We start from the raw sequence: 18,401 nt of genomic DNA, 5'->3' as shown, positions 1-18,401 counted from the left end.
TGCCTGTGTTTTACATTTTGCCTCTGAGATAAGCCCGACTGCTGCTACCAAGGGGGTGAGTACGCCCAACAAGGACTTGATTCACCAACCTTTGGAAGGTGGCAGGGGCATTCTTTAAACCAAAGGGCATAACAGTGAACTGATAATGCCCATCAGGTGTGGAGAATGCTGTCTTTTCTTTTGCTCCAGGGGCCATTTTGATTTGCCAGTACCCTGCTGTTAAGTCAAAGGTACTTAAGAATTTGGCAGCCCCTAATTTGTCTATTAGCTCATCAGCTCTAGGAATGGGATGAGCATCTGTCTTTGTGACAGAGTTGAGACCTCTGTAGTCCACACAAAACCTCATCTCTCTCTTTCCTTCTTTGGTGTGAGGTTTGGGGACTAAGACCACTGGGCTAGCCCAGGGGGTGTCAGAGTACTCAATTACTCCCAATTCCAGCATCTTGTGGACTTCCACCTTGATGCTTTCCTTAACTTGGTCAGACTGTCTAAATATTTTGTTTTTGACAGGCATGCTGTCTCCTGTGTCCACATCATGGGTACACAGGTGTGTCTGACCAGGGGTTAGGGAAAAGAGTTCAGCAAACTGCTGCAGGACCTTCCTGCAGTCAGACTGCTGTTGGCTAGAGAGGGTGTCTGAGTAGATCACTCCATCTACTGAGCCATCTTTAGGGTCTGATGAGAGGAGATCAGGGAGAGGTTCACTCTCAGCTTCCTGGTCCTCATCTGTTACCATCAACATATTTACATCAGCCCTGTCATGGAAGAGCTTAAGGCGGTTCACATGGATCACCCTCTTGGGGCTCCTGCTTGTGCCCAGGTCCACCAGGTAGGTGACCTGACTCTTCCTTTCTAGTACTGGGTAAGGGCCACTCCATTTGTCCTGGAGTGCCCTAGGAGCCACAGGCTCCAGAACCCAGACTTTCTGCCCTGGTTGAAATTCAACCAGTGCAGCCTTTTGGTCATACCACAACTTCTGGAGTTGTTGGCTGGCCTCAAGGTTTTTACTTTCCTTTTCCATGTACTCTGCCATCCTGGAGCGAAGGCCAAGTACATAGTCCACTATGTCTTGTTTAGGCTCATGAAGAGGTCTCTCCCAGCCTTCTTTAACAAGAGCAAGTGGTCCCCTTACAGGGTCGCCAAACAGAAGTTCAAAGGGTGAGAATCCTACTCCCTTCTGAGGCACCTCTCTGTAAGCGAAAAGCAGACATGGCAGGAGGACATCCCATCTCCTTTTGAGTTTTTCTGGGAGCCCCATGATCATGCCCTTTAATGTCTTGTTGAATCTCTCAACAAGGCCATTAGTTTGTGGATGGTAGGGTGTAGTGAATTTGTAAGTCACTCCACACTCATTCCACATGTGTTTTAGGTATGCTGACATGAAGTTGGTACCTCTGTCAGAAACCACCTCCTTAGGGAAACCCACTCTGGTAAAGATACCAATGAGGGCCTTGGCTACTGCAGGGGCAGTAGTCGAGCTAAGGGGAATAGCTTCAGGATACCTAGTAGCATGATCCACTACTACTAGGATGTACATATTTCCTGAGGCTGTGGGAGGTTCTAGTGGACCAACTATGTCCACACCCACTCTTTCAAAGGGGACCCCCACCACTGGAAGTGGAATGAGGGGGGCCTTTGGATGCCCACCTGTCTTACCACTGGCTTGACAGGTGGGGCAGGAGAGGCAAAACTCCTTAACCTTCTGGGACATATTGGGCCAGTAGAAGTGGTTGACTAACCTCTCCCACGACTTGGTTTGTCCCAAATGCCCAGCAAGGGGAATATCATGGGCTAAGGTCAGAATAAACCCTCTGAAACCCTGAGGCACTACCACTCTCCTAGTGGCACCAGGTTTGGGATCTCTTGCCTCAGTGTACAGGAGTCCATCTTCCCAATAGACCCTATGTGTTCCATTTTTCTTGCCTTTGGACTCTTCAGCAGCTTGCTGCCTAAGGCCTTCAAGAGAGGGACAGGTTTCTTGTCCCTTACACAACTCTTCCCTTGAGGGTCCCCCTAGGCCCAAGAGCTCAACCTGATAAGGTTCCAGCTCCATAGGCTCAGTTCCCTCAGAGGGCAGAACTTCTTCCTGAGAAGAGAGGTTCTCTTTTTGGTGTTGTGTTGCAGCTGGTTTCCCAGCTGGCTTTCCTTGTCTCTTGGTAGGCTGGGCCATTTTTCCAGACTCCAGCTCTACTTTTTCACCCTGTGCCTTGCACTGTGCCCTAGTCTTGACACACACCAGTTCAGGGATACCCAGCATGGCTGCATGGGTTTTCAGTTCTACCTCAGCCCATGCTGAGGACTCCAGGTCATTTCCAAGCAAACAGTCTACTGGGATATTTGAGGAGACCACCACCTGTTTCAGGCCATTGACCCCTCCCCACTCTAAAGTTACCATAGCCATGGGATATACTTTAGTCTGATTGTCAGCGTTGGTGACTGGATAAGTTTGTCCAGCCAGGTATTGGCCAGGGGAAACCAGTTTCTCTGTCACCATAGTGACACTGGCACCTGTATCCCTCAGGCCCTCTACACTTGTCCCATTAATTAAGAGCTGCTGCCTGTATTTTTGCATGTTAGGGGGCCAGGCAGCCAGTGTGGCTAAATCCACCCCACCCTCAGAGACTAATGTAGCTTCAGTGTGACACCTGATTTGCTCTGGGCACACTGTTGATCCCACTTGGAGACTGGCCATTCCAGTTTTAGCTGGATGGGAGTTAGAAGTGGTATCTTTCTTGGGACAGGCCTTGTCTCCAGTTTGGTGTCCAGACTGACTACAGTTTCGACACCAGGCCTTTTTGGGATCAAAGTTTTTACCCTTGTACCCAGGATTGTTTTGTGAAGAGGCTCTGGGCCCACCCTCCTGTGCAGGTTTTTGGGGGCCTGTAGAAGACTCTTTACTATTTTTATTTTTGGCTGTCTCACCACCTTTCCCCTGGGGAGGTTTTGTGACCCCTTTCTTTTGGTCACCCCCTGTGGAAGTTTTGGACACCCTAGTCTTGACCCAATGGTCCGCCTTCTTTCCCAATTCTTGGGGAGAAATTGGTCCTAGGTCCACCAGATGCTGATGCAGTTTATCATTGAAACAATTACTTAATAGGTGTTCTTTCACAAATAAATTGTACAGCCCATCATAATCATTTACACCATTTCCTTGAATCCAACCATCTAGTGTTTTTACTGAGTAGTCTACAAAGTCAACCCAGGTCTGGCTCGAGGATTTTTGAGCCCCCCTGAATCTAATCCTATACTCCTCAGTGGAGAATCCAAAGCCCTCAATCAGGGTACCCTTCATGAGGTCATAAGATTCTGCATCTTTTTTAGAGAGTGTGAGGAGTCTATCCCTACACTTTCCTGTGAACATTTCCCAAAGGAGAGCACCCCAGTGAGATTTGTTCACTTTTCTGGTTTCACAAGCCCTCTCAAAAGCTGTGAACCATTTGGTGATGTCATCACCATCTTCAAATTTAGTTACAATCCCTTTGGGGATTTTCAACATGTCAGGAGAATCTCTGACCCTAGTTATGTTGCTGCCACCATTGATGGGTCCTAGGCCCATCTCTTGTCTTTCCCTTTCTATGGCTAGGATCTGTCTTTCCAAAGCCAATCTTTTGGCCATCCTGGCTAACTGGATGTCCTCTTCACTGGAGTTATCCTCAGTGATTTCAGAGTTGTTGGTCCCTCCTGTGAGGGAACCAGTCTCTCTGACTATTATTTGTGGAGTCAGGGCTTGAGAAGCCCTGTTCTCCCTAGATAGGACTGGTGGGGGGGAATCACCCTCCAAGTCACTATCATCATCCTCTGTGTTGCCATCCTCAGAGGGGTTGGCTCTTTCAAACTCTGCCAACAGCTCCTGGAGCTGTAGTTTGGAAGGTCTGGACCCCATTGCTATTTTCTTTAGTTTACAGAGTGACCTTAGCTCTCTCATCTGTAGATGGAGGTAAGGTGTGGTGTCGAGTTCCACCACATTCACATCTGTATTAGACATTATGCTTCTAAAAGTTGGAATACTTTTTAAAAAACTAAAACTAGTTCTAGGATCTAATTCAAACTTTTACCAAACTTTTAAACTCTAAAAGAAAATGCAAACAGGGACTAACACAAGGCCCTAGCAGGACTTTTAAGAATTTAGAAATCTTTTCAAATTGCAAAAATCAATTTCTAATGACAATTTTGGAATTTGTCGTGTGATCAGGTATTGGCTGAGTAGTCCAGCAAATGCAAAGTCTTGTACCCCACCGCTGATCCACCAGTGTAGGAAGTTGGCTCTGTATGTGCTATTTCAAAGTAAGGAATAGCATGCACAGAGTCCAAGGGTTCCCCTTAGAGGTAAAATAGTGGTAAAAAGAGATAATACTAATGCTCTATTTTGTGGTAGTGTGGTCGAGCAGTAGGCTTATCCAAGGAGTAGGGTTAAGCATTTGTTGTACATACACATAGACAATAAATGAGGTACACACACTCAGAGACAAATCCAGCCAATAGGTTTTGTATAGAAAAATATCTTTTCTTAGTTTATTTTAAGAACCACAGGTTCAAATTTAACATGTAATATCTTGTTTGAAAGGTATTGCAGGTAAGTACATTAGGAACTTTGAATCATTTCAATTGCACGTATACTTTTCAAGTTATTCACAAATAGCTATTTTAAAAGTGGACACAGTGCAATTTTCACAGTTCCTGGGGAGGTAAGTTTTTGTTAGTTTTACCAGGTAAGTACGACACTTACAGGGTTCAGTTCTTGGTCCAAGGTAGCCCACCGTTGGGGGTTCAGAGCAACCCCAAAGTTACCACACCAGCAGCTCAGGGCCGGTCAGGTGCAGAGTTCAAAGTGGTGCCCAAAACGCATAGGCTCCAATGGAGAGAAGGGGGTGCCCCGGTTCCAGTCTGCCAGCAGGTAAGTACCCGCGTCTTCGGGGGCAGACCAGGGGGGTTTTGTAGGGCACCGGGGGGGGGACACCAGCCCACACAGAAATTTCACCCTCAGCGGCGCGGGGGCGGCCGGGTGCAGTGTTAGAACCAGCGTCGGGTTTGCAATGGAAGTCAATGAGAGATCAAGGGATCTCTTCAGCGCTGCAGGCAGGCAAGGGGGGGCTTCCTCGGGGGGTCACTTCTGCAGTGAAAGTCCGGTCCTTCAGGTCCTGGGGGCTGCGGGTGCAGGGTCTTTTCCAGGCGTCGGGACTTAGGTTTCAGAGAGTCGCGGTCAGGGGAAGCCTCGGGATTCCCTCTGCAGGCGGCGCTGTGGGGGCTCAGGGGGGACAGGTTTTGGTACTCACAGTCGTAGAGTAGTCCGGGGGTCCTCCCTGAGGTGTTGGTTCTCCACCAGCCGAGTCGGGGTCGCCGGGTGCAGTGTTGCAAGTCTCACGCTTCTTGCGGGGAGATTGCAGGGTTCTTTAAAGCTGCTCCTTTGGATAAAGTTGCAGTCTTTTTGGAGCAGGTCCGCTGTCCTCGGGAGTTTCTTGTTGTCATCGAAGCAGGGCAGTCCTCAGAGGATTCAGAGGTCGCTGGTCCCTTTGGAAGGCGTCGCTGGAGCAGAGTTCTTTGTAAGGCAGGAGACAGGCCGGTGAGTTTCTGGAGCCAAGGCAGTTGTTGTCTTCTGGTCTTCCTCTGCAGGGGTTTTCAGCTAGGCAGTCCTTCTTCTTGTTGTTGCAGGAATCTGATTTCTAGGTTCAGGGAGAGCCCTTAAATACTAAATTTAAGGGCGTGTTTAGGTCTGGGGGGTTAGTAGCCAATGGCTACTAGCCCTGAGGGTGAGTACACCCTCTTTGTGCCTCCTCCCAAGGGGAGGGGGTCACATCCCTAATCCTATTGGGGGAATCCTCCATCTGCAAGATGGAGGATTTCTAAAAGTTAGAGTCAGCTCAGCTCAGGACACCTTAGGGGCTGTCCTGACTGGCCAGTGACTCCTCCTTGTTATTCTCATTATTTTCTCCGGCCTTGCCGCCAAAAGTGGGGGCCGGGGCCGGAGGGGGCGGGCAACTCCACTAGCTGGAGTGTCCTGCGGTGCTGTGACAAAGGGGTGAGCCTTTGAGGCTCACCGCCAGGTGTTACAGCTCCTGCCTGGGGGAGGTGTTAGCATCTCCACCCAGTGCAGGCTTTGTTACTGGCCTCAGAGTGACAAAGGCACTCTCCCCATGGGGCCAGCAACATGTCCCTAGTGTGGCAGGCTGCTGGAACCAGTCAGCCTACACAGATAGTCGGTTAAGTTTCAGGGGGCACCTCTAAGGTGCCCTCTGTGGTGTACTTTACAATAAAATGTACACTGGCATCAGTGTGCATTTATTGTGCTGAGAAGTTTGATACCAAACTTCCCAGTTTTCAGTGTAGCCATTATGGTGCTGTGGAGTTCGTGTAAAACAGACTCCCAGACCATATACTCTTATGGCTACCCTGCACTTACAATGTCTAAGGTTTTGCTTAGACACTGTAGGGGCACAGTGCTCATGCACTGGTACCCTCACCCATGGTATAGTGCACCCTGCCTTAGGGCTGTAAGGCCTGCTAGAGGGGTGTCTTACCTATACTGCATAGGCAGTGAGAGGCTGGCATGGCACCCTGAGGGGAGTGCCATGTCAACTTACTCATTTTGTTCTCACTAGCACACAAGCTGGTAAGCAGTGTGTCTGTGCTGGGTGAGGGGTCTCTAGGGTGGCATAATACATGCTGCAGCCCTTAGAGACCTTCCCTGGCATCAGGGCCCTTGGTACCAGAGGTACCAGTTACAAGGGACTTATCTGGGTGCCAGGGTGTGCCAATTGTGGAATCAAAAGTACAGGTTAGGGAAAGAACACTGGTGCTGGGGCCTGGTTAGCAGGCCTCAGCACACTTTCAATTCAAAACATAGCATCAGCAAAGGCAAAAAGTCAGGGGGCAACCATGCCAAGGAGGCATTTCCTTACACTAACATATTACAATGATTAAATACAGACTACTGATTTCCTCTACAGAGCTTACAGTCTTTTATCATTGCAGCTAATGGGATTCGATCTTATCTTGTTGTGTTAGATAGGATGATTGCAGAGATACTTTACAATTTTGTTTACTGAGGGGGGCAGTGGAAGTAACTATGCATCAGTTCAAATAAATATCACTGACTGCAAACAAATCAGTAACATGCTGAGTTCAGGCACTTTCAGAAACAGATATTGGTTTGGGAGATTTACTGCTGCCAATAATCTGAGCAATCAAATGCCAATATCTTCTCACATTACCTTCCCTGCTGCCTTTTTGTATATCATGCCAGGCATAATCCTGCAATGTAAACAACTATTGTTTCCAGAGTTTTTCTGAAAAATTATTCTTCTTAGGGGAAGAAAATAACTAAAAGTACTTTAGGATTACATTATTCATGTTTCTAGATAGGTTTTGGTCAATATCCCTTCTTTCCCTTAAATATCTTCTAGGCCTTTTCTGGTTATCAGCATACATTATGGAAGCAAAATATTCTAAATGACAAGTACATTTGTATTCTACTCATCTATTATGAAGTGAAATTTCAACAAACAGATCTGGTCTCAAGTGTAAGTGTTCTTGATACAAATTAAGTAAAACAGTAATAGACTGTGGATTCCAAAAGCATGCAATCCCATGTGTATTGCATTTCTAATGAACTCCTTTTTAAATTCTAAGTTGAACTACAAAAGTATGGTGATCAAGATTTAAAAGAGGAAAACAATGATCACTGTATTTGGTATTATTGACTTCTAGATTTGAAGCATAGTGAAATGAATCTTAAAATACTTTTAAATAATTCAATATACAAGGACACTTTGAGCCACACTTCATGTAATTTGTAGGGCAATTGCTATTGAGGCGCCAGCTCAAAAATATAGTCTGTTTTTCCTAATTTAGCTAACAACAACAAACAAAATTCAGCAGCTTTCAAACTATTTGAAAACATGGATTACAGAATATTCCATGCCATTGCCCTTCCTGGAGATTAAAATAATTCCAATAGTTGATTTGATATTTTAACATTCAGGTCCCCCATTATAGTAATGGTCTTTACTTCCACACTGACTATAATTGTGTTACTAGTATACAAGTTTAGATACTCATTTCCATAATTTCATTTGTCAGCAGTCAATGCAAGTGCAAGTTGATATAAAAAATAAAACAATACTGTGGTAGAACACCTCGGACAATGTTGATCCACTTTAATATGTTACCAGCAAACCTTTTTGTCAGTTGTTGCCGTAATGGTGGATATTGTTAAAAATACCTATTCTAAAATGATAAAACCATTAACATGTACAAGTTTTCATTTGTTGGGTACCCCTCTCTTCTAATTAAAATTACTACTAAACACAACTTTTTCTCAAGTACCCTTTTCTCCTGATCCATTTCTCTGTGTTCCTCTAGATATCTCTTTTATCTCCACTCTGAAGGACTCATCCAGAGGACTGTGAGTAAAGATAATTCAGATTATAGTGGACATTTAACAAATCAACTACCGTAACATAAGTGTGAGTCACCAACAAGTCTTGGTATTTTTACCTTTTTGGAGGTTGAACACCAAGGGCTGTGACAGGCCTGTGACTTGTAGGGTCCTTGGCTCCCTTTCTTCCATTCACACCATCACTGACCACTAAAGCAGGTAAAAGGAAGCTCATCATACCATTGCTCTGACTGCCATTTCACATGCAGTAACTTGGTCAATCACGGAAGGGCAAGAAGGCTTCCCTGCTGGGCAGCACTGCCACATTGTCCACCTTTATGGAATTTGTACTATGTCCGCACTCAAGAAAGAAGGATACATGAGCTAACTAGCTCCAATATCTACCAGCCTACCACAGCCGCGGATCGAGCCCAGCTCCAGCATTCCTATGCTAGACTGCGGAATTGTTGTGAAAGAGGCAATGTACAAGCTACCACACAAGAACTTAGTCAACAGAGAATGCATGGAGCCACTCTAACCAACACTGCAAAGGTTAAAACTGCCATCATACATAGTTTCATAAGAACAAAAAGGCCAGGGCACACCCAACGTATAGTATTCAAGTAGTATATCCAAGTGGTGATTCAAGATCATCATCAACATTGCACCGACGCGATCGGCACGGTATGATTTTCATCACTTATAAGGCTTATCATAGCCCTCGTTGCTACCTGCACTGCACTTGATTGGCTCATCATCTGCTTCACATCTTTCATATGAACCTTCGGGACTCCCATTTGTTTCTCTTCATCCTCATGTGTCCACATAGCTAAAGCCTTGACAAAGTCTTGAAGACGAAACACGTGTCGGCTGTTTTGCACTTATATTATAATTGGTCATCTGACTGGAACTGTGACCACTTGCTTTCACCTGCAATAAATATCCTGTGTCACCTGCTTACCTGGACTTCGACTCAATTCTTGAATCACCACTTGGATATACTACATGAATACTATACGTTGGGTGTGCCCTGGCCTTTCTGTTCTTATGGTTTAGGTTTCCACTCACTGTTCACAGTGTGTGTGCCTTTGCACACCTGAGGTGGCAGGTGTTTGGCTAGCCTGGCACCCACTACTAACATTTGCGCAAGAAAAGGACTACTACTGATGGACATTTGTTAAAACATTTGTTGATGTGCAAGCACCTTCGGCATTACCCACCTGTTTTCGCTCTCATTTCATACATAGTTTCATAGTTCCAGAGAAAAAGAAGGTAGGCCATTTATCTGAATTGCTTCTGAGTCGGAAGAAGGCTAATGCGTGTAGCACTCAGTGTGGCTCACTGATTACCATGGCCTGACCACAAAAAATAATTTGTACTTCAGTTCCCAGGCAAACCAAGAGGCCCGAAAAATACAACCAAAGTAGTTATTTGCATAGCTTCAGCAAGAGCCACAATGGGAGAGTAAGTAGATGAGCTGTCTGCTCCCCAAAACGGGCGAGGTTAAGCTCCTGGCAGGCTGATTTAATGATATAGATTGTAGTTCAAGGACAGTTTGTAATGGGGTGAATTTTTTCACAACAGTATAACATAACTGGGACTAAACAGAGGACGATTGCTATTTCACAACTGATTTCTTAGGACAGGAGATACAAGGGACTTAAGCAGGACAGAAAAGTGAGGGGACAGGCGCACTGAAGTAACAACATCCCTTGGCATCACACAGTGTCTGTGAGGAGGAACCAGGACACATGATTCTGCCCACAGGGCTCGGACTGCTTTCTGAGAATATTTAGGCACAAGGACATTCCTGCTAAGTCCACTCGGAGTCTCATCCGCTCGAAGACTGCTGCTACACTGCTGGAATGTGTCTTGGTAGAGAAAGGCCATTTTCCCCTGGAGTGAGGTGCAAACCACTCTGCAGGGGTGGGCACTTAATGCTACCTAGATCAGGATCATCCACTTACTAAGAGCTAATGATCAGACAAGGTTTAAGCCTACTGAATTAACCTTTCCAAACTCTAGTTTAGAGACCCAGGAGGCCTGGGAGACTCAGAACTCAAGTATTTGGTCTAGGGGTTTGGATACCTTGCGCATGGGTCCAAGACAGTGCCAGGATCCAAAATGAGCATTTTTATGAGTTGCAATTGGGATCATTATCACCTAAAGCCAACTGAACTATTGAAGTAAAAAAACTATTTGTAGTGATTTTACAAAGAGACAGTACTACAAATATGGTGTTCATCCCAAGTTTGTGACTATAAGCAACACTTTTAGACCAGAGGCAGTTTTACCCACTGCAGCTTGCTCCATTAAGCTGCTCTAACTATGGTCTTAACTGCTCTGTGGGTTCAACCAAGCCCTTTAAAAAATACTGTGAGAGCCTTTTCCCTACAATGAAGTAGATTTGCTGGCCTAGTCATATATCTGGAGACAGAACGACCCAACTGTATGGTGCTTGCTTCACATTGTAGCACCATGCTTACTAATCCTTTAACGCAGATCACCATTTAACATTTACAGTGACAGTCTGTGAAGAGTATGCTAGGCTAAACATAGCATATGCTAAGCTCACTCTATGGGTGGACATTTGAGAATCTATATGTATAACATGACTGATTACACTAGCCATGTCTGTAATGGTATCAGAAAACCACTATGTGTATATGTATATGCTATTCAACACATTTACCCCGATAAGGAGTGTAATAAATGGTAGTTTTAAATGCTAAAGGTGTTCAGTCGCTGGATATGCACTTATTTCTCCACTCCACAGTTAAGTCTATGGTTATTTAGTGGACAGAATAAAAAGGTACGGTGCTGTCTTCTCTGAAGCAGTTCTTCTGTTCAACTGCTTTGTACCCACTCTATCAGTGTTTTTCCAGCCACCTGGTGGGTCACACCCAACCACTTAGGAATACCATGGGGTGTGGATAACTCCGCTGTGCACGCCTCTATCCAGCACATCTGTTCCAATTTCCTGAGAACATGGTACTTAATTCCCTTTGGACTTGTCAAAGCCTAAGGGGTGCGTGAAGAGGTTCTGCTGCTTATCAAGTCACCCATAGCTCTTGTCACACAAACCAATAGCAACATTCTCATCACCTTGCTCTCCAGTTCTCTTTTCCATTTCTGTGCAGTACTTTGAAGGTTGGTGTAAACACAATGCAAAAATCAACACAACAATCTCATGTTTCCTTCTTTCATTTCCCAATTAATCTTCTTCCGTGCTGTCTACTATTTCCCTCTTCTGTGCAGGCTCAGAACTTTAAAGCAGTATTAGCCCTACATAAGCACCCCAAATGACACAAGAGAAACTCTCTTCCCAACTCCAAGAAAATTCCAGTTCAGGAAAATATAAAGCAGATTTTATTTATTTTGGTTCCCAACAGTAAAACAATTACCTGGCCAGTTTCTAGGGCAATTGAACAGATAAGTGAATGCGGTGCAGAATTCCACATTGCTTCTAAAAAAAATGTAATGCTAATCAGGCAATTCATAAAATGGTCCTTACACATGAAAACATTTCAATAGAAGGCTGGGTCAAACGCTGGTGGACTCAATAAAGGTTAGTTGTGGGACAAGGGGCCACATCTCTAAATGCATCAAAACAATGCAGCGACCCTTTTCCATACAAGGCACTTTTGAAGATTCTAAAATATGCTTTTTTTTTTTAAATAGGTTTGGCAAAGTCAATAAAGCCCTTTCAGATTTTCCACAAGATATGAAGTTTAGACAAGGGACATGAGAATAATGTATTTTATCTTTTTTGGTAAAGCAGTGAGCCACTTTTTAAAACTTGTGGACTATCTTGCACAGCAAGTATTTTAACAACCTCTGCAGTTGTTACACCATGGATATTTTTTTTAAAATGTTCAAACGTCTCTTTTCCTCACTAAACCAATTCACTAGGTAACAGAAGTTAATCAAATCAAAAACATTGTCAGCCTTCTGGCAAATTCTACTCCAAAACTGCCAGGAGACAAAGAGCATCATGGTATGTTGCTAGACAACATCCAGGTAATTAATTCCAGAAACATAATATGAAGTTTCTGGCTGTGGATGACTGAAATACAGAATACGTCACGAGAAAGTGTCTGAGTGCTTTGCCTGCACACACATTATAGAAGTCTATGCTGCATGGCAATTTACGTATGTGGAATACATCTCAATGCGCCAACACAATCATATAAATACAGAGACAACCAGCTATTTGGGAACTAAACCTATGACAAAGAATACCCTAGAACCATGCTACTTAAACTTAAAACATATAAAATGACCAAAGAAACTTAGACACGACTCGTGCAGTAAAATATGCCACAAACCTCACCAGAAAAGTGGGGAAATTGCAAGAAGCAACTTTAATAAACACAGGGGTCTTACAACAACAGGTATTTCTGAAATGTTTAATAAATCTGCAACATAGTATCCTGATGATTACCGTTTGACAATAATTAAGAGGTATTCGGATACACATATAAACATCTTTACCTTGAAATAGGAGTGCAACATATGATCCAATTTTAAACTAAAAAGTGACCCATTCAGAGAAACACAGCTCACAAGGTACTTAACATAGGCACAATCAGCAATTAAAAAACATGAACCAAAAATTATCGACACATACTAACCATTGTACATCTCAAAAGCTACACAGAGTGGAGTATTTTAGTACAGCAAAAGATGAGAGGTGCAATGTATCCCTTAAATCAAAGTTACGCACAGTACCTTAGTTGTTAAATATTCACATGAATACAGGTAATGCAACGGTACCACATTCGTTCAAATATAAACAGCAAAGTGGCATCCATATGCACCCTTCTTCAGCAAGAAAAAAAACAAAAGTCTTAGCAAGCAGTGATCCGCCAAGTTAGTAACTCAAATCCTCAATAAGAAAAGGACCAACGTTCGACTAAATGAAACACTAGTTTAATTGATATTACGTTTCAAACCTAACTGACGTCTTACAAATGATATACACTCGTTTCACGCAAAGAAAGTCACCTAAAATCTAGAAAAAAAAATCTCGATGCGTGGTCTCAGTAAGACATTTACATAATGATGTTTGGCTCACCTAAATCCACCAACTCTGAACAACTTTCATTTCAAGCATCGTGTGATCTGAGAATATGAGCAACACACATCAGCGCATAGATACAAACGCCGCCCCCCCCCCCCCCCACAGAAGGCCATCAACAGAAACGCAGGGCGAGGGGTCATCTGAAAAGAGAAGCCTGCTTGCTGTCCGTTTACAATATAAGCCTTCAACAGAGGTGACTGTTCAAATAAAACGGAAACATTGTTTACTTTCAGAAAAGAGCTAGTGCCTATGGAAGCGGAAACAGCTGTCCAGATCAATCTTAGCTTACACACCATGAGACAGAAAGGAATGCTCCAGCTTTGCCAGTTTCTATCTAATATATAGCGCAAAAGCCTGGTGATAAAATGACAGGGGTCGCTCCCTTGTACTGCATACACAACCAAAACACAAAATAATAATAAACCTGGCAACGAAGAGGATACACGCATAAGTGGTTATCTTAAATTGGTGTGCACATCCCAGAAAGGGGAGGAAAGCGGCTGTAGAAAGCACACACCTGCAGTTAACTTGACGCTGTGTTAGCCTATGTTTTACAGAAAAATTGTGCATATGAAGAACATGCAGCACAAGGGGTGGAGGTTAAATATATAGAAGAACAATTTGCATTGCTCGTCCCGTAAGGTCATTACACTCCGACCCTCCCCCTTTTTTCACAGAATTCAATGGCCGAATTGCAGTGTTTGGGAAAGCTCATACTCTTACCTTCAGCCTGGTCCATCCTCAACCCCCTGCGTGAGGCTCCAGACTGTGATGGAGAGCTCCTCTCAGGTGATAGCACACAGATAGAGCCTCCTCCCTCTGGGGCGGTGTGTTAGGCGCACACAGAGCAAGGAGCAGGTTTTGGCTCCTCGTTAGGTGGGAGGTCTTCACGTAGCTGCTCCTGTCAGGCGGTGTTCCAGGGTTGCAAGCTGAGACTGCCCATAGTTCCTTACTATTAGAGTCCCTTTCGGACACCTCCCTTCGCAAGTACCTACGTGATGGGTACAAGTCGGGTTCTGTTTTTTAAGGAAGGGTATATATTTTGACTGCTATATTCTTCGGCCTCCCTGAGCTCGCGCTTGCCTAGGTGCCTCCTCTTCCTCTCGTGCACGCGCGAACGAGCTCGTCTCAAATCGGCAATGGCCATACAGTGGCTGACAATGGCGAAGGCGCGCGAGCCGACAGTATAACGTTGAGCGTGCGCTCTAGCTTGTCAGAGCCAGAGAGAGAGAAAAGCGAACTCCTCCTACCATTGGCTGCTCTTGCGGCACGTGACCTATAGCTCGAACACTTCACACAGAGCAATCGGTGGCTTCTGTCGACGCCATTTTTGGTGCCTGGCTAGCGGAGCCTCTGAGTGTACGGAAAGCAACTGGCAGTCCATTGTGGAGATTAAGCGACATGAAATGATATGTCCGAATATTTCATCACCTTTGAGCTAAGAGCAACGGAGCGGCTAGTTCTGTTATTTTCAACGCTGTATGGCGCACCTGTGAGGTTCTTCACGTCATTGTGAGTGCGGGGAATACCTGGAGCCCTATTAGTCACCACATATTTCGTGTGATCAGTGACGCAGTGATTTTGGGGAAAGGCGTCGAGGTCACGCCTCTCACTTACGGACATTGGGTGAATCAGTTCTGTCACCAAGTCATAAAGGCCAAAGACACTGCATGCTTTTAGGAGACGCCTTCAGCCAGCGTTGTGCATGTTTACTCTGATTTGCCCAAACTTGGAATGGGAATGTCTAAAATCAGTTCTCGGAGTTGCGGGATCTGGCTGAACGGGGCACTTTTGATAAATTCGGGCTAGTTGGATGGGGCCCGCCCCATAATTCTGCGCTTGGAGTGGGACATAAAGTTGCGTTTCGGAGGAAGTAAAGTTCATCAATGTGACTCGTATGGACAAAGAAAATGTGTCCTATTTCGAACATGAGTACAAAGAGAAAATTGCATATCTTTGTAAACGTCTGATACTGTACTTGTTCTATGGATTCTAGCGTTAACGTGAGGCAGACATCACAATTATTTTCAAGCTCTGAAGAACTACAGATGATGCCATAAGCATTTACTTCTACCCTGCTGGTATAGTAGGCAGTAATACTGGACTTCCATAGGCAGAACTACTGTGGATTTGTGAAGCCGTGGATGATCAAACCACGTGGCAAGGTTTACTTATTGAAGCCGAAGGAAGGCAGTTTCTGAAGCATGCTATGTAATTACAGGGAAATTCTGCAACACATGGCGGCGTTTTGTGTCCTTAAACACACTGATACAAAAATACAAAGGTTGCATTAGAAAGAAAATCAATGATTTTTGTGTGTGTGTGTATATACTGCATACATCATACAAGCATTTGCAATGCACTAGGGTCTCGCGTTTGTCGGAGTTACAGCTGTTCACAGTTGTAAACTCCCAACTGGATATTTCTTGCATTAAAAGAAAAAAACAGTGCGATCGTGCTGCTACAGTTCACATGTAATAATACCTATTGGCAAAAGTGCAATTATGAACGTAACCAGCAAAAGTCCAATTAACTGTGTAACAAGGTCGATAGTATGCAAAGCGCTCGACTTCTGTCCAGCGAGATCGTGCTGCAAAAACAGAAAAAAAGTAGTTCACAAACCCAGCGAGCCTCACATGTTTTCTGTACTTGGTCGCTGCGCTCGAGGAGGGCTAACCACCGGAAAAGGCATGACGTATGCGTGCCTTCCACTAATCAAAAGGAGCGGATTCTAACAGGCAAGCCAATGAAATACACTGATGTGACGTCGACAGGGCTCCGAGCCCTTTTCTAATACCTAAAGCGTCTCGCTAGTGATACGCATGCGCGCGCATGCGACGCAGGCTCAACCCTAAAAAAGTAGGGAACCTGGGTAGTGCACACGTTTTAGGTGGAAAGGAGTACCTATAAATGGAACACCTCACACCACCAGCAACACAGTAAATATGCTTGTCTCAAATGTCTTTTTCGGTTTTACCTACCATAGAGCATGCGCTGTGCTGTGAGGTGTATTGTTGTAGGAGGTTGGCCTGGCTCATAGTGGGTACCTTGTGGTACTTACACCTTGTGCCAGGTCCAGTTATCCCTTATTAGTAGAATAGAGGTGTTTCTAGCAGCTTAGGCTGTTAGAGGTAGCTATGGCAAAGCAGCTTAGGCTGAACTAGGAGACATGCAAAGCTCCTACTATACTACTTATATCATATAGCACAATATCATAAGGAAACACAATACTCAGAGTTACTAAAAATAAAGGTACTTTATTTTAGTGACAATATGCCAAAAGTATCTCAGAGGATACCCTCACTTAGGAGGTAAGTAATATACACAAATTATATGTACACAAACCCAAAACAGGTAAGTAACAGTAAGAAAAGTAGTCCAAACAATGTAGAATCACAATAGGATGCAATAGGTAGACATAGGTCTAGGGGCAACACAAACCATGTACTCCAAAAGTGGAATGTGAATCACGAATGGACCCCAGGCCTATGGGAGGTTGTAGAGGGTCGCTGGGACTGTGAGAAAACAGTAAGGGTGTCCAAAATACCCCACCCCAAGACCCTGAAAAGTAGGAGTAAAGATACCCTACTACTCCAGAAAGACAATATAGTCATGATAGGGGATTCTGCAAGAACCACAACTGCTACCAAAGCACTGAAGACAGATTCCTGGATCTGAGGATCTGTAAAGGAAGGGGACCAAGTCCAAGAGTCACGCAAGTGTCCGGGGGGGCAGGAGCCCACTAAACCCTGGATGAAGGTGCAAAAGGGCTGCCTCCGGGTGGAAGAAGCTGAAGATTCTGCAACAACGGAAGGTGTCAGGAACTTCTCCTTTGGTCAGAAGATGTCCCACGGCGTGCTGGAGAATGCAGAAGTGTTTGCACGCAGAAATACAGCAAACAAGTTTTGCTAGCTGCAAGAGTCGCGGTTGAGGATTTTGGGTGCTGCTGGGGCCCAGGAAGGACCAGGATGTCGCCCCTTGCAGGAGGAGACAGAGGGGGCGCTCAGCAACTCAGAGAGTCCCCGCAGAAGCAGGCAGCACCCGCAGAAGTACCGGAACAGGCACTTAGATGATCTGAGGACAGCGGTCGACTCAGAGTCACAAAGGAGGGTCCCATGACGTCGGAGTCCAACTCAGCGAGTTGGGCAGTGCAGGACGGAGTGCTTGGGACCCAGGCTAGGCTGTGCACAAAGGAAGTCCTGGAAAAGTGCACATAAGCCGGAGCAGCTGCAAATCACGCAGTACACAGGTTTGCTGTCTGGCGTGGGGAGGCAAGGACTTACTTCCACCAAATTTGGACAGAAGGGCCACTGGATTGTGGGAGACACTTGGACCCAGCTCTTGTGTTCCAGGAACCACGCTCGTCAGGATGAGGGGGGACCCAGAGGACCGGTGATGCAGAAGTTTGGTGCCTGCATTGGCAAGGGGAAGATTCCGTTGCCCCACGGGAGATTTCTTCTTGGCTTCCACTGCAGGGTGAAGGCAGACAGCCCTCAGAGCATGCACCACCAGGAAACAGTCGAGAAAGCCGGCAGGATGAGGCGCTAAAATGTTGCTGGTAGTCATCTTGCTACTTTGTTGCGGTTTTGCAGGTGTCCTGGAGCAGTCAGCGGTCGATCCTTGGCAGAAGTCGAAGAGGGAAGTGCAGAGGAACTTTGGTGAGCTTTTGCATTCGTTATCTGAGGAATAGCCCAGAGGAGAGACCCTAACTAGCCCAGAAAGGAGAATTGGCTACTGAGAAAGGTAAGCACCTATCATAGGGGGTCTCTGACGTCACCTGCTGGCACTGGCCACTCAGAGCTGTCCAATGTGCCCCAACACCTCTGTATCCTAGATGGCAGAGGTCTGGGACACACTGGAGGAGCTCTGGGCACCTCCCCTGGGAGGTGCTGGTCAGGGGAGTGTTCACTCCCCTTTCCTTTGTCCAGTTTCACGCCAGAGCAG

General features: G+C 45.4%; 1 protein-coding gene across 4 annotated transcripts in view; it reads right to left on the bottom strand.

The window, feature by feature from the left end:
• NSD3 (nuclear receptor binding SET domain protein 3) overlaps positions 1 to 14,614 on the bottom strand; it is a 1,432,226-nt gene extending 1,417,612 nt beyond the window's left edge. For all 4 annotated transcript variants that reach the window (XM_069214018.1, XM_069214019.1, XM_069214020.1 and 1 more), the window contains exon 1: positions 14,181 to 14,614. The gene's annotated coding sequence lies outside the window, so the exon portion shown is untranslated. The remainder of the gene's footprint in view (positions 1 to 14,180) is intronic.
• Positions 14,615 to 18,401: the final 3,787 nt, after the last annotated feature.

Source organism: Pleurodeles waltl, chromosome 11 (genome assembly GCF_031143425.1).
Source record: "Pleurodeles waltl isolate 20211129_DDA chromosome 11, aPleWal1.hap1.20221129, whole genome shotgun sequence".
NCBI classification, from domain to species: domain Eukaryota; kingdom Metazoa; phylum Chordata; class Amphibia; order Caudata; family Salamandridae; genus Pleurodeles; species Pleurodeles waltl.
The sequence above is the reverse complement of the archived record's forward strand: the minus strand, read 5'-3'. Positions and strand labels throughout refer to the sequence as shown.